We start from the raw sequence: 18,073 nt of genomic DNA on the forward strand, positions 1-18,073 counted from the left end.
ATTGCTCCAAAGAAGATTTACAAATGGCCAACAAGCACATGAAAAGATGCTCAACATCATTAGCTGCCAGGGAAATGCAAATCCAAACCACACCGGGATACCACTGCCCACCCACTAGGATGGCTATCGTCAAAAAGTCGGACAATAACAAGGGTCGGCGAGGTTGTGGAGAACTCGGAACCCTCAGACATTGCACGTGGGAATGCAAGAGCACGGCTGCCGTGGAAAACAGTTCGGCAGCTCCTTCAAAAGTGAAACATAGACTTCACATATGACCTAGTCATTCCACTCTCAGGTGGAATAAAAACCCAAGAGAAATGAAAACACATGTCCACACAAAATCTTGTACATGAATGTTCATAGCAGCATGATGCGTGATAGCCAAAGAGTGGAAACAACTCAAATGTTCATCATAAACAAAATGTGGTGTGTCCATACAATGGAATATTATCGAGCAGTGAAAAAATGAGGTATTAATATTGCCGTGAGATGGGCAAACCTTGAGAACATTATGCTAAATGAAATGGAGCTGGTAACAAAAGATCACATATTGTATGATTCCATTTATATGCAATGTCCCAAGTAGGCAAATGTAGAGTGATAGAAAATAGATTCATGTTTGTCCAGGATGGGAGCTTGAGAGGGAATGGGGAGTAACCGCGAATGAGTGTGGGGTTTCTTTTGGGGGCGTTGAAAATGCAAAATTGATTGTAATGATGGTTGCTCAACTGTGAGTATGCTAAAAATCGTTGAATTGTACACTTTAAATGCGTGAATTGTATGGTATGTAAATTATATCTCAATAAAGCCATTATTTTTTTAAAAAGAGAGTCTGTGTGCTAAATTTCTTATAAACCTCTTAATGATGACAAAATCCATGCATTTTAATAAGTGACTGTCTGGGTAGCAGCACCAAATGACTAATTATTATTTTTCCCACTGGCACTGTGTTTCTCACCAGTATGAAACCCTGTCCCTTGCTTGGTCAGCTCAGAGACAGAAAAGAATTAACACGAGGAACACAGAAAACCAGACACACAAGAAAACAAGGCAGTTCTTAATTCTGGAAAATCATAAAAGTACGAGAAAAAGAAAGTAATCAGAGTCCAGTGCTCAGAGGAACTGAGAACAGTTACGCAGCCGTGATAACAGAAATCCAGGATATCTGCTTAATGACACTGTGTGTGCCACAACTCCTGGGAGCCTGGGGAGGAGGGAAGAGCAAAGATCCTCACTGCCCTCCCCAGGAAGCCAACAGCAGTGTCTCCAAGTGAGGAGTCAGGAACGAGCGGTTAACATACTGCACTGAAGTTAGGAAAGTGACCAAGAAGAAACGGCTTCAGGATTCGAATGGAGCTGCCTCTGGAAAGTGGTGCTGGGAGTGGGGCTGGGTGAGAGGGAAAATGTGGGACTGGCGGTTTTTGTTCGAAGTCCATAGTATACTATTTGGTTCTTTGAAACAATGTGTTTGCATTACTTTGAGAAAAATTAAAACGAACGAGCAGTAGGTATAATTAATCCCTCTTGGGGTAGAAGACAATGAAGCTCAGAAGACACTGATGCTTGGCTAAGTATTTGCGTGGCTAAGTGAGGACAGGAGCTGGGTCCCCTACTGCCGGGCAGCTCTCGGGGGCCCATGACTGCAAGTGATGGTCACGGGAAAGATGAGAACGGGAACACATTGAATCTGGGGAGGAGAGTCTGCTTGACCCTCCAATGCCGGAAGGATGGTTGGAACAAAGTTCAATCCATTAATGTTATGGCTGGTGAAGCCAGTTGAGTTCAGAAGAAATGTATTTGCATTTATTTGATCCAAAAGCTTTACTTTCAAAGAGGGGGAAATATGGGACCAGGGGAAATTCTTCTCAATGACCGTGAATTCCCAGGCCACAAAGCGGAGGAGACAATTTCCATAATATTCCACCTTATTCTGTACACGTTTCCAAGCAGCCTTTGATGCTGCAGTTTAGAAAAGCAGCCCAGAGCCCCTTGCTCTAAAACAAATCAGCTGCTCCCCACCCGCCTTCCTCACTGCCCCCTCCACCCCCACCTCGCTGCCTATTTTTGCAGCCTCAGCTCCCACCCACCCAGTTCCACCGCCCCCTCCCAGCCTGCAATCCAGTGGGGGCAGCTCAACACTAGGGGGCGGTGTTTTGGGGGACACCAGGGGTGGGCTCACACAGTTAGCAATGGGAGGCCCCGGGCTGGTGGGAGACTTTCAGGTGAAAGGACACTTGCAGACCAGTGTGAGAGACATCCAAGCTCCCCTAGCCCCAGTTGAAAGTTCAAAGGTCTTAGTGAGGCTGCAGGTCCCCCAGATCAGAGCCTTGGCCTTCTTCCCATCATACGCTCCCCTCCCATTCTTTCAGTTCTGCCTCTTGCTTCCAGACATTTGTTCATGCTGTTCCCTCTGTCTGGAACACTTCCCTGAACTTCCCAGGTCACAATGCATGGTCTGCAGTAGGCGGGCGGCTCCCCCCTAGGCTGGACGGGCAGTGGCTGCTGCCGGAGTGAGCTGGCACAGGGGGGTCTCAGCAGGAGGGGGGAGTCAATTACTGCTCCTGGAATGAAAGAAGAAAGGAGCCGAAGTGTGACTGCTGAGCTTGGAGGCGCGTCCAGCCTGGGGCAGCCTCCACAGAGGTACGAGCACCTTCTCATACAGCGGTCTTTGGTCCCCTGGTTCAGAGCCACTTAGGGCAAGTGCTACAGCGGCAGATCCCCAGCCCTTCTGAGGCCCTCTAAGGTTGGCGGCCACGCTCCAGGGCTGTGTCTAGGCTCAGTGCCCTTCCTCCAGGCAGACTTCTACTGGGCTCATGAGGATCTCTGTGGCCCCTAACCCTGGTCCCTAGGGATTTCTGCCTCCTGGGTGCTCCATGCAAGTAGGGAAGAAACAGAGCCCACCCTGGCCCCCAGGGTCAGAGTGCAGAGCTGTGGGCATTTTCAGGCATTCGCTTCCCTGGGCCTCAGTTTCCACACCAGCGGAGTCAGGGCTCCTGCCCTGATTTCCCAGAGAACGTGAGAGTTGGGCCAGTGTGGAAACATCTCGACAAACTCCAGAGCCCTCTAGAGCCTGGGGGCAGCCTGAGGACGAGGAGGACTGCCGGAGGTCCCCACAGGCAGTGGGTGGGTAGGGGCAGGCACAAGATCACTGCAGTGTGGGGTCGGGGGCACAGGCTGTTCTGGGCCCTCAGCCACCCAAGGGAGTAAGACACCATCACAGACCAAGGGGAAACAGGCCCAGAGAACACTGGCAGGACTGGCACGAAGCCTCTGGCAGATCCGGGAACCGAGCTGGACCTCCTGCCTCCTCGCAAGGACAGGAGAAACCCTACACCATGATAAACTTAAGAATTCTCATTGCAGCTAACAGCCCCTTAGAAATACATAACAAATAAAGACCGCTGAGCACTCTGGCTAGGAGTAGCTGGTTGGCTTGGGTCATGGCGCCCCCTAGTGGCTGTCTCTTCAGCTTTTCCCCACAGGCGCTTTTCCTACTTGAAGTGCTGGGGGCAGTAGACTGGGGGGCCCAGAGACTGCAGGGGGCTGTCCCCAGTGGAGGAAGGGGCCAAAGACCTGGATCCCCCTTGCACTCACTGTAAAACCTTGGACAAGCTCTTGAACACCAATTCATCAGAAGGGACTTTGGAGATTAGTAACTCAGGACTCAGAGAACAGCTTAGGGATGCCAGGCAGGTGTGACATGTGCCCAGGGAGCAGGCGCAGGGGTGCTGGGGAGGGTGCACCATCCTGCATGGGCTGGTCCTGGAGAGAGGGTTTCCAGAGCCAGGGAGACCAGATGAGAAGCCAGAGCCCCCCCTACCCCTGCCCAGGCCCCAGAGTCCTCTGGTCAGCCACCCCCTTCTCCCCCCACCGCTGCCACTGTCCTCCCTCCCCACAGCCTGACTCTCAGCTGCTCCTCTTGCCCCAGACCCCCAGCACCACCGGGACGCTCACTGAGGCTGAGGGCGAGTTGGAGTTCTCATCCCAGCCTCTGGGCTGCCCTAGCCTTGGGGCCTGGGGCCCCTCTCCCAGCTCCGCACCCCTCCACTCATTCAATGCTCACACACCGGAGACCCCCCAGGGGCCGGCCCTGTCCAGGTGCTGGCGACAGACTCTCCTGGAGCTCACAGCAAGCCTTCTCCCATCTATCTCCCTTCTCTCCTACCTCCCAGAGCCCCACCGCAGGCCTTCCCTCCTGCTCCCCCCAGACCCACATCTGATGGCCCTCTTGTGACCACTGGCCGCAGACCCACAGCCCTCCCCATCCTCCACGCCCCATCCCCTGCCCCCTCCATCTGCAGCCTTTCTTCTGCTGTTTTCTCAGCGGCACTAAGAGATGCTCTCAGCTCAGCTTCACACACGCACGGCCCCCCCGCCCTCACCAGCCACTTCCCATTTCTGTCCTGCCTTCAGAGCCCGAGTGTTCTCTCACTAGCCCTTCCTGCCTCACATTCACTCCATCACCCCTTGTTCCCGAGCCCAACAGACATTTTTTCATCCCACTCTCAGCCCATTCACCCAACGAGCTGGCCAGGTTCACCCCACACCATGCCCTGTGCCCTTGGGTCTCTGGGCCTTTGCACCTGCTGTTCCCGCTGCCTATAACACCTCCCTTCCTCACAAACTAATGCCTTCTCGTTCTTCAACACCAAGCCTGAGTGTCACTTCCTTTAGGATCACTTCTGGGATGCCCCAGGCTGGTTTGGGCATCCTCTAAGCACAGCCCATGATCCATGTGACCCGGCCCCTGGATCTCTCAGCCCCGGAGAATTTCTTTTAGTTTCTCAAATATGAAAATTTCTTTAAAAAAAAAATTTATTTATTTATTTGACAGAGAGGGAACACAAGCAGGGGGAGTGGGAGAGGGAGAAGCAGGCTTCCCGCTGAGCTGGGAGCCCGACACAGGGCCCGATCCCAGGACCCCGGGACCATGACCTGAGCCGAAGGCAGACGCTTAACAACCGAGCCACCCAGGCGCCCCTCAAATATGAAAACTTCTTTCCAGCCTCAGAGCCTTTACACGTGCTGCTTATCTGCCAGGACGCATCTGTGTCCACCCTGTCCCCAATTTATGTTGGGAAAACCAGTGTCCCCTCCTGCAGGAAACCTCTGTCTCTTCAAGCTGGCCAGGCGCCTCCCCAGGTCCCAGCGGTCCCAGGCTTCCTCCACCCAGCGCTGATCCCTCTGGGCATTACAGAACACGTACACGTGCGTCTCCTGTAAGAGTAAGCGCTCATCCTTCCTGGGTACTTTCTAAGCACTCTGCATGTATTAATCCTATAGTGTATAGAGTAATCCTCCGTTGTCCCTGCTGCGCAGATGGAGAAAGTGAGGCCTGTGTCCTTCATCCAGGGCCAGAGCCAAGCACGCAGTCTGTACCGGGCAGGGCTTCCCAGACCCAGAGCTCTGCAAGAACAGATGCCTCCAAATCTGGTTTAAATGGAAACCAGCCTCCGAACTGCTCCCCTCCCCACCATCAGCCCTGGATGAAGGCTCTGCACCCCCTTTCATGCTGTTTATTCTTTTGAACAAATTGTGAGTTTTACAAGACAGTCAGGGTCTGTGGAGGCAAACACATGCTTCCACGGCAATAGCTCTCGGACCGGCTGGGCCCCCAGCCCCGCTCCTGCCCGTGCTTTGCCATGCGCTGCAGGCACCCTCCAGCAGGCTCCCACCCTGCTTTTTGGCCTCCAAGGAATGAGGGCCTCCCCATTCTGCAGCAGCTGGACCCTCACGACATCCTAGGACAGGGCACTGCCATGATGTCCGCTCAGGAAGGGAGGAAGCCGAGGCCCCGAGAGGAGAGGCAAGGTGCCCACAGTCACGCGGCTGGTTAGGGGAGGAAGCTGGGAATTCGAACTCAGGTCTCCTGGCTTCATTCCTGCCTACAAGGCCAAGAAAGCAGAGAGGTTTTGTGTGCCTTGTGACTGGCCTGCTGTCCTCCATTCATACTGTCCTGCAAAAGCCTGAAGGCCTAGCAAGCAGGGACATTGTATTCTAGGTCTGGGTCTGCACGCTAGGAAGTCACGCACCTCCCCAGGCCTCAGTTTCCCCTTCGGAAGAACGTCAGATCACACCCCTCTGAATGGTGACTGCCAGTGATAAGGTTCTCCATCTCTCTTTTCTACCAATTTTCGGGTAACTCTCAGAACTGTCCAAAACACTGGAGCTTGTTTAGTCCAATATGCATTTCCCAACTAAAACTTTCTCAAAATAAAGTAATTGAACAAGTGCCCCATAAGTGTGAAACTATGTAAAGATTCAACTATGAGGCAACACCCTCTCTTCTGAGAGATAAACTGGGGGGGAAACTTGCCTTGTTTTCAAGCATATGTGGGAGCTGCCCGTCCTCAGAGGCCTGGAGGAGGACCCTGGCGGCACTAGGCTTCTTTCGGGGGCACTGATCCTAACACACTGTGGAGGACAAAGATGTGCACAGCCTCGTTGCCATGGCATTCAAGGCCTTCCTGCATCTGCTCTCGAACAGCTTCTCTGGCCCACCTCTTACCCCAACCTTGTGTGCCTGTGCTCCAGCCATCCTTCTCTGAGCTGCCCAAGACTTCAGACCCATGGGGACAGTTCCTGGGAGGGGAGGGTTGTAGACCCAGGTAGGCCAGGGCAGGCATCTGAAAGGTAACATTGCCCTGAAATCAGAAAGACAAACAAGAGCCAGACCGGCAAAAACATTCCAGGAAGAGGAAACAGCAGGTGCAAAGGCCCTGGGGCAGGGATGAGCTCGGAGTGTTTACAAAGAGGCCAAACTGCTGGCATGTGGCGGGTGAGAGGAAGAGTGGTAGAAGGTGAAGAGAGAGGTGGGCCAGTAGGGGCCTGGGCAGTGATGTCCTCAGCAGCACTGGCCCACAGCGGAACCCTCACACCCGAGTGCTAGCAGGAGGGAGAGTGTGAGAAGCCTGGGTCGTCATGCAGGAGCATCACGTGGGGGGTAAAACAAATGGGCTACAGAGGCTCACAGCAACATGGATGAGTGTGAGCAATATAATATTCAGTGAAAAAAGTTTGCTCCAAAGACAATAGCCTAAAATAACTTTAAAAAACCAACCATTTAGGAATACACATGGATGTGATGAAATTAAAAAAAAAAAAAAGGAAAGCAAGCAAATGAGGCACTGGGATTCGGGATGCTGGTGACCGCAGGTGGGGGAGGTGAGAGCAGGATTGGGGACCAGATGGCTGGGTGGAGGACTTTTGTCGTGGGTGCTTATCACATTATTAAAAACAAACAAACAAGCAAACCAGAGCAGCTCATGCATGGACCCATGGTGAATTTGTCTCATGGACCAGCCTAGGGAGGAGCCATGTGATCCAGAACCTCAGAGACCAGGCCCGGGGCTTGGGGTTTTACTTGAAGAACAATAGGAGCCCCTGCAGGCTTTGGGGCAGGAGAGTGACTTGATTTGATTCCTATTTTATAAGGACCACCCTGTTTATGGAGAACAGAGTGAGGGGTGGAGAGGAGAGGGAGGCAAACCCACCAGTTAGGAGGCCCCTGCCATTGCCCAGGCAAGGGGCGATGTGGGGGTGCAGGGGGCCAGCAGGGGCTGTTAAAGTGAGGGCTCTGGTTTGCCCCTCAGGCTGGAGATGTGGGCTGCTTACTCTCCCTTTGCGTCTCACAGATGGATCTCCTCTCTTCTCCACACCGCTTTGTGTCCAGAGGGGCTGTGACCCCTGCAGACAGCATCCCCCGGGCTCCCTGTCTCTGGCTTCCCGAGGGAGACCAGATGGCAGGAGGAGCTAGAATCTGGAATATCGCTGCTACCATGAAAGACGCATGGCTACACCTCGTACCAACTACTACTGCATAAGAAGCTCGTACTGAAGGGGTCTCTTTGGATTTGGGAAGTTGTCTACACCTGGGGGCCATTTATTCCTCTTCTGGGGGCCTGGCATGCCTGCCAGCCTGGGATGGGACTGAAGTAAGAGAGGGCTCTGCATTCTGCCCGCCGCCCTGCCACGCAGGCCCAGTGCCCCAGCAGACCCAGCAGAGCGTGAGTGTCTGGGGCAGACTGGGGTGGGGCAGGGTGCGATCGCCCGCATGCGGCACAGAGTCCGCGCAGGCCGCTGAGGTTCTGGAGCCCAGCCGGCTCTCCTCGGCTGGCAGCTCTCCTGTGGTAGGAAAGAAGCCTGGCCAGGCCGTGGGCTCTGGGAGAGGCCAGACCCCACAGCCACGGGACACCCCAGGGCTGTGTGACCTGAGCTGCTGGCCAGATGTCCTCCGGCTGCCTCCACTCCCCTGCCCCCTGTCCTCCCCCCTGCTCTGGGCCCCAGGAGGCCGACCTGTGGGGACTGTATTAAGGGCCTCCTTTGCCCTCTGGCTTCTGGCTGAGCTCAGCGTCCAGGAGCCCTGGCAGGAGACTGGAAGGGGTGGGGGTGGGGAGGTCACAGCCGTTGTTCTCCCAGCTCCCTTCCTCCAAGGTGTCCTTGGGAGAGGTCATTGCTCTGTCATAGCAGATTCTCCACGTGACTGTCTCCTTTCAGGTCCCACTAGCTGCTCTGTCCTCTCACTTCTTCAGCCCTAGGGACACTAAGGAACTCTCTAGTTACTGCACTAACCTACTGTAATTTCCTACTGCCTACCGAATCTTTTTATGAGTTCCCTTATCGACACCCCTCCTTAAATTATCCCAATCTGAGCATGCTGTTTCCTGCTGGGACCCTATAAGATGATAGGTGTACAGGCAGAATTCTATTTAAAAAAATTTTTTTTTTTTAGAGAGAGAGCTGTAGTGAGGGAGAGGGAGAATCTCAAGCAGACTCCCCTCCGAGTGTGGAGCCGGACCCCGACATGGGGCTCGATCCCAAGACCCTGAGATCATGACCTGAGCCAGAATCAAGAGTCAGACACTTAACTGACGGAGCCGCCCTGGCGCCCCATGCAGGCAGAATTCTAAAATGACTGCAAGGGCCCTGCCCCCGGTGTATGGGCACTGTATAATCCCCCTGCTTCAGTCTCTCAAGCGTCACTCCTGTGATCATGTTATGGAAGACCCTATCCTAGCTGACCGGAGAGAGAATCTCCTGCCGGCCTTGAAGAAGAAACTAGCATGCTGAGAGAGACCCATGTGGTTAGGACCGGAGGATGGCCTGTAGGGACTGAGAGTGATTCCCAATCAACAGCCAGCAGGAAGAGGGGAACCCCAGTCCTGCAACTGCCAGCAACCAAATTCTGCCAACAAGCTGGATGAGTCTGGATGAGGACCCTACGCCTCTGATGACCTTGCAGTCCTGGCCGTCCTGCTGATTTCTGCCTGGTGAGACACCGAGCAGAGAACCCAGGTGTGCAGTTACCCAGTTTCTGAACTACAGACACTGTGAGATGAGAAGTGGGTGTTGTTTGAAGCCACTAAGTCCATAGTAATCTGTCACGCACGCAGCAAAAGAAATGAATACCCTGGATTGGATCCGCTGCCCCAAATCGTAAAGCTGGGTGTGAGCAGCCGCACTTCCCCGTTCAGCACACACGCATGCACAAAACTGGGCTGGAACAGGTCCAGAAGGCACAAGCAAATCAAATGGACACATGGCATAGATGCCATGGGACCTGCTGCTGGGATTCTGCCATCCCTTTGGGGGAATTCCCTGTGACCAGATAGCAGAAGAGAAACCACTAGAAGCCCCAGGTTTACAAATGAGTGTGCACTGGAGCGGATGGAGGCACATTACGGCCCCACTCAGGGCTGCCCTGAAAGAGAGTCGTGAAGGGAGGTTCTCCCATGGGTGCCTGACCGCCCCCTTCAGTGCAAGAAGCGATAGCCTGAGGTATGCATTTCCACTGATCCATGGGCAGAGGTTCCTGGGTTAGCCGGCGGCTCGGTGACTTGAAAAGAACAAGATTGGAAAGCTGGGGACCAGGAGATAGGTATGTGGCCCAGCGTCTCAAGATAGACAAGGGGCAAAGACCTTCCTCTCCCATGTAAATGCACACCAGAGGGTAGCCACTGTAGAAGAGGCTTTCGTGAACTAGAAGGACAAGATGACCCACCCTCTGGACGTGAGTGCAGCTCTCTCCCCAGCCAGGCCTGTCCTCGCTCCATGGGCTCGTGAACAAAGTGCCCAACGGCAGCAGGTGTATTAGTCTGAGTGGGCTGCCATAACAGAGTGGGTGGCTTAAACAACGGAATTTCACTCCTCATGGTTCTGGAGGCTGGGAAGTGCAAGGTCAAGGTGCCAGCAGGGTGGGTTTCATTCTGAGGCCTCTTCTCTTGGCTTGGAGGTGGTGCCATCTTACCGTGTGCTTCCATGACCTGTCTTTGTGTGCATGGAAAGGAAGAGAGGGGGAGCTCTCAGGTGTCTCTTCTTATAAAGACACTAATCCTGTGGGATCAGGGCCCCTCCTCTAGAGCGTCATTTAACCGTAATTACCTCAGTAGAGGCCCCATCTCCAAATACAGTCACACGGGCAGGTTGGACCTTCAACATATGAATACCAGCCGGGGTGGAGGCTTCTCACAGGCTCAACAGCATGGACCTCCCCCTACCAAAGCTGATTTGGCTACTGCCACTGTTGAGGGCCCAGTCTGCCTGTAACACAGGCCAGTGCTGCCCAGTTTGGGCACCACTCCCCAGGAAACCATGATGATGGCAAGTTGATCACATAGGAGTGCATCAATTAATCCTCCTGGAATCTGGGTATAGATTTGCCTTCTCTGCTGGATGCTTCTGCCAGTAGAACCATCTGTGGCCATGCAGAATGCTTTCTCCACCACCAGGCTATGCCGCGCTGTATTGCCTCCAACCCAGGAATGCAATAAACGGGGACAGCAGTGTGGCCGCGGGCTTGCACCTAGCAGCTAGCCTGTGGGGACGGCGGGGCAGCCTTCAGAAGGTTTAGTGACAGTGCCAGCCGGAAGCTAGCACCGTGGGAGGTAACAGAGCTGTCCCGTAGGATGGGATGTGTGCCCTAACTAGTGACCAGTGGATGGTGCTGTCTCCCACCAGGAGCATCCCCACTCATGTTTTTATTTCAGTAACAGCCTGCTTGCATGGGATTCGCATGTCACACCATTCACTCGTTTCAAGTGTACAATTCAATGGTTTTTAGCGTCTTCACATTGTGCAACCATCACCAGAGCCCGCTCACGCTTACACCTCCCTAACTCTCTTACAGAACTTTCGTTTCCCATCTCTGCAACACAGCAGATCATGTTGAGCTCTGCCCAGATCCCCTTGGATTTCTTTTTTCCATATTTGGGCCCCTCCTGGGTTCAGCATGTTTTTGCATCCAACAGGTGCATCTGAGGCTCATTTTGAAGAACATCCCTTGGACCCCCAGAACCTGCTTGGCCCACAGGCTCAGACAGCTTGAGGTGCCTGGGCGTGTACATCACCCCCGGGCAGCCCTTAACCAGTGACTGAGAGTTGAGGGGCGTGGAAGTCCAACTCTCTGGCCTCGTGTGCAGATAACTTGGAGGCATGACGTCCACTCCAGAGCTGTCGCACTGAGGCTGAGAGCTGACCTGAAACGGCATCATTCTGGCATTCCCCCCTTCCCTGTCCTGCCCCCTACTCCCCTTTCCTGGCCTCCCTCAAGAGTACTTCTTTCATAAATCACTTCTCCACCAAACCTCACGCTGGAGGTCTGTTTCTGAGAAATCCACACCATGACAGCGGGCTTTGGCTCAGCAGGCTTGGGGGCACTCCTTCCCCGTAGCCCTTCTCAAGGGGCTTCGGCCCGGAAACACAGCCGTGATTCCACTCGATTAGCAGCTGGGCTTCCTCTGAGCCACTCTGAGCTCCTCGAGCCACTGAACTGATAGGCAGAGTCGCCGTGCTGGCCTGGGTGGGTGATCCTGATTACCAACAGGCAAGTGGGCTCTGCTGCACATGGGGAATGGGGCGTCCCCCAGGGAGCCACTGAGGTCGGGGACAGACGCTTCCAGTTGGTGGGAAGCTGCGGCACGCACCAAAGGCAGGATGACGAGGACTCAGGCCCCGGGAGGGTAAAGAACTGGGTCATCCCCCGCCCCCAGTACGGAACTCCCCCCAGCCGTGGTGCTTCCAGAGCATGAGGGGAACATAGAATGGGTGCTAGAAAACAGCAGGAATGACTGACTTCTGCCTCTCGATACGAACAGTCATGGGGACCGCCGCCACCGTCTACACCATATGTTGACGGATTACTTTCCTTCCCCTTCTCTGCCATCTAGCTCACGTCCTAGCTCGGGCTTCAGGTGGGAGCATGACTGCCGGAGAGCACTCACGGCAAGGCAGCAGCTGGGGGCTTCATTTCTCTCCCCCCATTTTTAAGATGAACCTTTCTTGCTCTGAGAGAAGAGCAAAGATCAGGAGTGTGGCACAGGGGACTGCAAGAGTGACTCTCCGTGTGCCCCTCCCCATCCCATTCTCGGCCCTTCTCTGCCCCCTTCTGTGCCCCGGGACCAAACCAGAACACTATGAACAGCATCACCCAGGCTCCTTGGCCCTCCGGCCTCTGGTTGGGTTTGGCCAATGGAAGGCACTAGAAGGAGATCAGAGAGTGGGAGGAGAGCAAGGTAGGGCTGTTTCCACCCGGTTTCCTCTATGGTCTGGGCTACTTTGGGGGGCTGCAGTTCTATTCCTTTGTGACCACAGCCCCTGTATGACAGACCCACCTCCACAGCCTCCAGCCCGCTCAGGGAGCACTATTTGTGAATCTCTTGAACCTTCCAAGTTGACTTCTGTTTCCTACCAGAACCCTCATGGCCAGGATACCTACCGGACAGGCAGTTGGAGAGGTCGCATAGACAAAGGTGACACATGTCCAGAGCCCAGGTTAGCCCTTACCATGTACTAGATGGAGGGTAAGGGATAGACCTGCATGAGCCACTCGAGAGAAAGAGCCCTGAGAAGCAGAAAGGAGAGCCCAGGCCCCACCGGGGAGTGCTGACATGCAGAAGGCAGGCAGAGAAGTGGGGGAAGCGCAACGGATGGAGGTGCAGCAGCCGTGAGACAGGAAGGAGAGAGGAGTGTCCCGGAAGTCTAGACAAATGCGTGAAAATGGGTTAGGAGGTCGAGGGAGCAGAAGACAGAGAACTGACCACTGGATTTGGCCCCAAGGTCATCACTGGGGACCACAATGAGGGAGTTAGATGTCATCCTTACCTGCGATGAACCCAAAGAAGAGGCAAGTGAGTGCCACGAAGTCTTGGAGGGAGACCTGCAGGGCACAGCTGGCCTCAAGGGCAAGCAAGGCCGGACTTGCTCACGAGGCTCTGAGCAGGCTCCTCGGAGGTGCCGATGAGGCCCGAGGGAGGGCTGGCCTCGGCAGAGAACACCGCACCAGCAAGGCCTAGAGGCATTTGGGGAAATTCCTGTGCAATGAGGACTGAAGGCATAGAAGACTCTGGAACAATCAGTTGAGTTGCAGGTTTTGAAGGCCTTGCAGGCCAGCCTGGGGAGCTGGGCCTTGGTCCCGGAGCAGTGGGGAGCCAGAGAAGAGTTTAGGTGGGGGAGTGGTCAGATTGGGGTGTTAGGATGCCCAGATCAGGATCTGAGAGGGAAGCCCCCACCTCATTGTGGGAGCAGCACAAGGCCGGGCCCACTGTCGGTGCCTGATAAGCGCTCACTGACTCTGGGAACAGAACACGGGCTGTTGCGGACGTTGGAGGTGGTGGCTGGCATCACCCCATGACTGATGTGAATATACTGTGGTAGTAAAAAAATTTACTCCAAATTGGAAAAAAAAAATCTAAAAGCCAGATGTTCAAAAGCACTGGCTTAATTACAGACTGACCGTGAAATGGCCAGGGTTTCAAAACCAGGTATGTTTCACACATTTCAGACCGAGGTGTTATCGCTCATTCTTCCCAAGTGGGGCGAAGGGGGGGGCAATTGTTTTGGCAAATGGCTAACGACGTCAGAAGGCAACTCAGTGTTTGCTGGGGAACTGGCTTAGAGCTGGGAATTAATTGCCCATGAATGTGGAAAAACAGCCAAGTCCCCACAGAATGTTCCATGGACCGCGTCTACTACCCAGAAGAAAGAAAGAAAGAAAAAAGATGTTCTGATTCCAATTATAAAAAGAAAAAAGATGAAGAAAAGACACCACCCAGCAGCTAATTACTGACAGGCCCATGCCTGTGCTAGCTCAAATGCAAGAGCTGACATGATAGAATGTTAGCATCTTACTCTCTGCTGTTAATAAAATGTAGCACAAAGGCTCAGAGGAGCTGTACATCTGCTCACAGGATGCTGCCCAGCTTGGGGAACCCTCCCCGGCCTGCCTGCCTGTTGGCTTGCCACGGCTACAGTGGGATCCCTAGCCTGCGCGTGCAGGGCAGGGGGGGGAAGGATGTCCCGGTGTGGGGAGTGGACAGCCCCAGAAGGAGGGAGACGGCGCGGGCTGGAGCCTGCTGGCCAGGATGCCCTCCGCAGATCAGCTGTGTGCGTGTCACCGGCTGAGGGTCTCTGAACGCTGAGGGGTCAGCTGGATGGCCCCACTTGAGAAGAAAATTCCAGCAGGAGAAAAACATGTATAAAATTAACAGTCACAGCAAACGATTGGAAACCACCTCAAAGTCTCATAGCAGGGCACTGGTTAAGTAAAGGACGAGGCATCCCTTCAACGAAATACTACACAGGGGCTAACAAGAACGAGACAGCCAGGAGGCTCTCCAAACTTGAATGCGGAAGTTCACGACTGGGGTCAGGGAGTGAATTAAGGGCTCTGTGAACTTGGCTGGGGAAGAATTACATCTTAATTTTCGCTAACCTCTAACTGTAATTCAGTGTTTCCTTCAATTATGAATTTAGGCCGCAAACCCTGGAAGAATTATCAGTGACTTGGTCACCAGAGAAGTCACCGATTTTCTCATACGGCTTTACAGTTGCTGCAGGTACCTCAGAAATATCAATTACATCACGACTCTGAAACTATTAATAATGATTACACCCACCGCTCGATCTTGTTATTTAATGCATTAGTAAAGAAATGCATGTATTACTAAACCACAAATGTATTTCTCTATTTTGACAAGTATATTAAACATAATTGGTTTCCTCTGTAACCTTATGTGTTTTATTTTATCCATTTAAAACACTACTCTGTGAAGGGGTCAGAGGCTTTCCCAGACTGACAAAGGGGTCCATGGCTCAAAAAAAGCTCAGAAGCCCCGATCTGGTGTTAATGAAAAGAGAAATGTGCAGAACAGCATGGATCATATGCTACCATTTGTGTGGCTTTTTTTTTTTTTTTTAAGCAGATCAATGGAACAGATTAAAAACCTCAGAAATAGACCCACACAAGTAGGCTCAATTGATGTTTGACAAAGGTGTAAAAACAATTCAATGGAGGAAGGACGGTCTTTTCAATATATGGTGCTGGGGCACTGGGACATCCATGGGCCAAAAAAAAAAAAAGGAGACTTCAACCTAAACTTCACACCTTATACAAAAATTAACTCAAATGTAACAGGTAAAAGTGAATCTGAATAAATGGGTGGGCTGTACCAATGTCAATGTTCTAGCTGTGATCTTATACTATAGTTTTGCATCATGTAACCATTGGGGTAAACTGGGTCAAGCGTCCATGAGATTTCTCTGTATTATTTCCGACAAGTGCATGTGAATATATAATTATCTCAAAATTAAAGATTAGTTCAACAAAATAAAGCTTGTACAAACTGTCTCTGGGAGGAGACACACACAGAAAGGGGGACATTGCTGAGGAGAGAAACAAGAGGGGACAAGGGAAGTGGGGGAAAATCTGTTTCTGGCTTATACTAATAAATTGTGTACGATTTCCATGCATTCCTTATATTCACAATTAATTATTTTTAAAGAAAAACAAACAAACATCTCCCGGGGAGAGATGAAGAAATGAGCATGAGAAGAAATTATCCCAGTCAAAGTCAAAACTATTTCCTAGGTTATACTTGAATTGCAAGCATTATTATTGATAAATTTCCCAGCAACCCTGTGAAAGGATTTCAATTAAAATATTAATATGTTATTAATACTCATTTCCTTAAAAACTGACTTCATGCTTCTTTGTTCCAATTTTCAAAATGAAATTACAGGGCTTGGGGGAAAAAAATTTAAATGATTTCATTCCTTGTGTGAGAACTGAGCCGAGTTGCTGTGTGTACGCAGCCTGTCCACATCTTGAAGAGCAGCTGGGCTGGGCAGCACATCCCAGGGGGCTCCACAACCTCCCAAGACTCATACCTCTCCCTTGTGGGGGAGCAAGAGAGCATAAGATGGCTAGGACCTCAGCTCTAGACTCGGGTGGAACTGGGATTTAGCCCCAGCTCTGCCACTTATAGACAGTAGAGCCAAGCACAAGAACCTGACCTCTGTAGGCGTCGATCTTGCCCTCTGCAGACGGGGGTATTATGGTGCCTGCCTGGGGGGTGGGGGTCACTGGGAGAATTCACAGAGAGAATTTGTGGAAAGTGCTCAGTACAGTGCCTGGTACATGGGGAGCACCAGGAAGTCAAGAGCCACAGCTACTGGGCTTTGCAAGTCTTCACCACCGGACACAGTTTTAAAGAAGAGGCTGCTGACAGTCATCCGACGATACAGGTACCACAGACACCCTACGCCGAGGTGGCATCCGAGGTGGTATTCCATGCAAGAGCTCCCTGCGTTCTCAGCACGCCCCTGAACCAATGTTACGGGGGGCAAAGGGAGGCCAGAGAGGATATGGATTGTGCCCAAGAACACACAGCTAGGGACAGGCAAGGAGGAAGAGCAGGGCCTGAAGACCCTGAGCCTTGGCCAATGAGAAGAGGCCATGACTCATCCAGGGTCTCTGAGCAGCTCCCCAGTAAGAGGAACGTAGGCCCAGGTCCACCAAGACTACAGCACCCAGGAGTGGAAGGAGATGTGAGGATCCCCAGAGCTGCAGAGAGAGAGGATCTCGTCCCCTGCCCCGGGCCCCAAGGGGTGTGTTTTGTCTACAAGAAGGTACAGAACACCCCCACTCTCCAGGAAGACTGGAGGGGGGGGTGTCATGGTGGAAGAGCTCTCCAGGAGGGTTTTGGGGACCAAACCTATTAGTGCAGCCTTAGAAGACACACCTCCTTGCTCCACACGAACCCCAAGAACAAGCATTCTGTCAGTCCTGGCTCACACAGTGGTGCTTACGGTGAACCCCAGGCCACGATCGGAGCTCAGGCACCAGCAGGTGCTGACCGCCTTCAGGCCCAGAGATCCCAAGAGCCCTTGCCACACCGGTCACCACGATGCCTACTTTAGCATTGCCTCAGGGGGCCCTGGGTGCTGTGGTCAGAAGGTGGCAGTGGTTTCGAGAGGCCAATGTCCTTAGGCCACTCTCCCTATGCTATGTTAGAACCTGCTCAGAAACTAGGGTGCATTCACCTGGTTTAAAAACAAATCTGAAGATAGTAACTCAGGGAGAAATGGATATTACAAACTCTGTAACTGTGCTCAGGGATGTATGTGGCCCTCTGCACCCCCTTGGTCACTTAGAAGCTATATGACTTTGGGCAAATCCCTATCCCTCTCTTTGCCTCACTTTCCTTCATCAAATAGGGATAATACACCTCTTCCCTGGCTTGTTGTGAGGATTCAGTGAGGGAAGGAGTGTGGTGCTTGGCACACAGTGTAGTCTCAGCAAATGCTCACTCCCTGTTCCTCTGCCCCGTGTGGACTCCCAGCAGACAGAGCACAAACATTAAGGCAAAAGATGCTGCGGTGGGTGGCCAGAGGCAGGGCAACTCAACTCTCCACCCCAAATGCCCAAGGTGACCCTGAGATTCAGCTTTTCGTTCTGTAACAGGCACTCGATAGTACTTGCCTCACCAATGCTGAGCCCACACTGGGAGCTGGGGACACAGGGACAAACGACACCTTGTCTCTGCCTCCAGGAAGCTTGAAGACTTGTGGGAGGAGGGACATCTACTCAGTGGGGTCCGGGTGAGAAAGGGCGACAGAGGGCCTGGACAGGCCCTGCAGAAGCCTCCTAACCCAAGCTGAGGTGGCCTGGAGGAGGCGGCAGCGGAGCTAAGATGAGTAGGCGAAGCTGGAAGGAGTCTAGGTAGAGGACTCCGCATGTGTGAAAGTGCAGAAAGGAGAGAAAGGAGAGGAACAAGCCAAGGGACGGGGGTTGGGGTTG

Source organism: Phoca vitulina, unplaced genomic scaffold (genome assembly GCF_004348235.1).
Source record: "Phoca vitulina isolate PV1807 unplaced genomic scaffold, GSC_HSeal_1.0 scaffold2, whole genome shotgun sequence".
Classification (NCBI taxonomy): domain Eukaryota; kingdom Metazoa; phylum Chordata; class Mammalia; order Carnivora; family Phocidae; genus Phoca; species Phoca vitulina.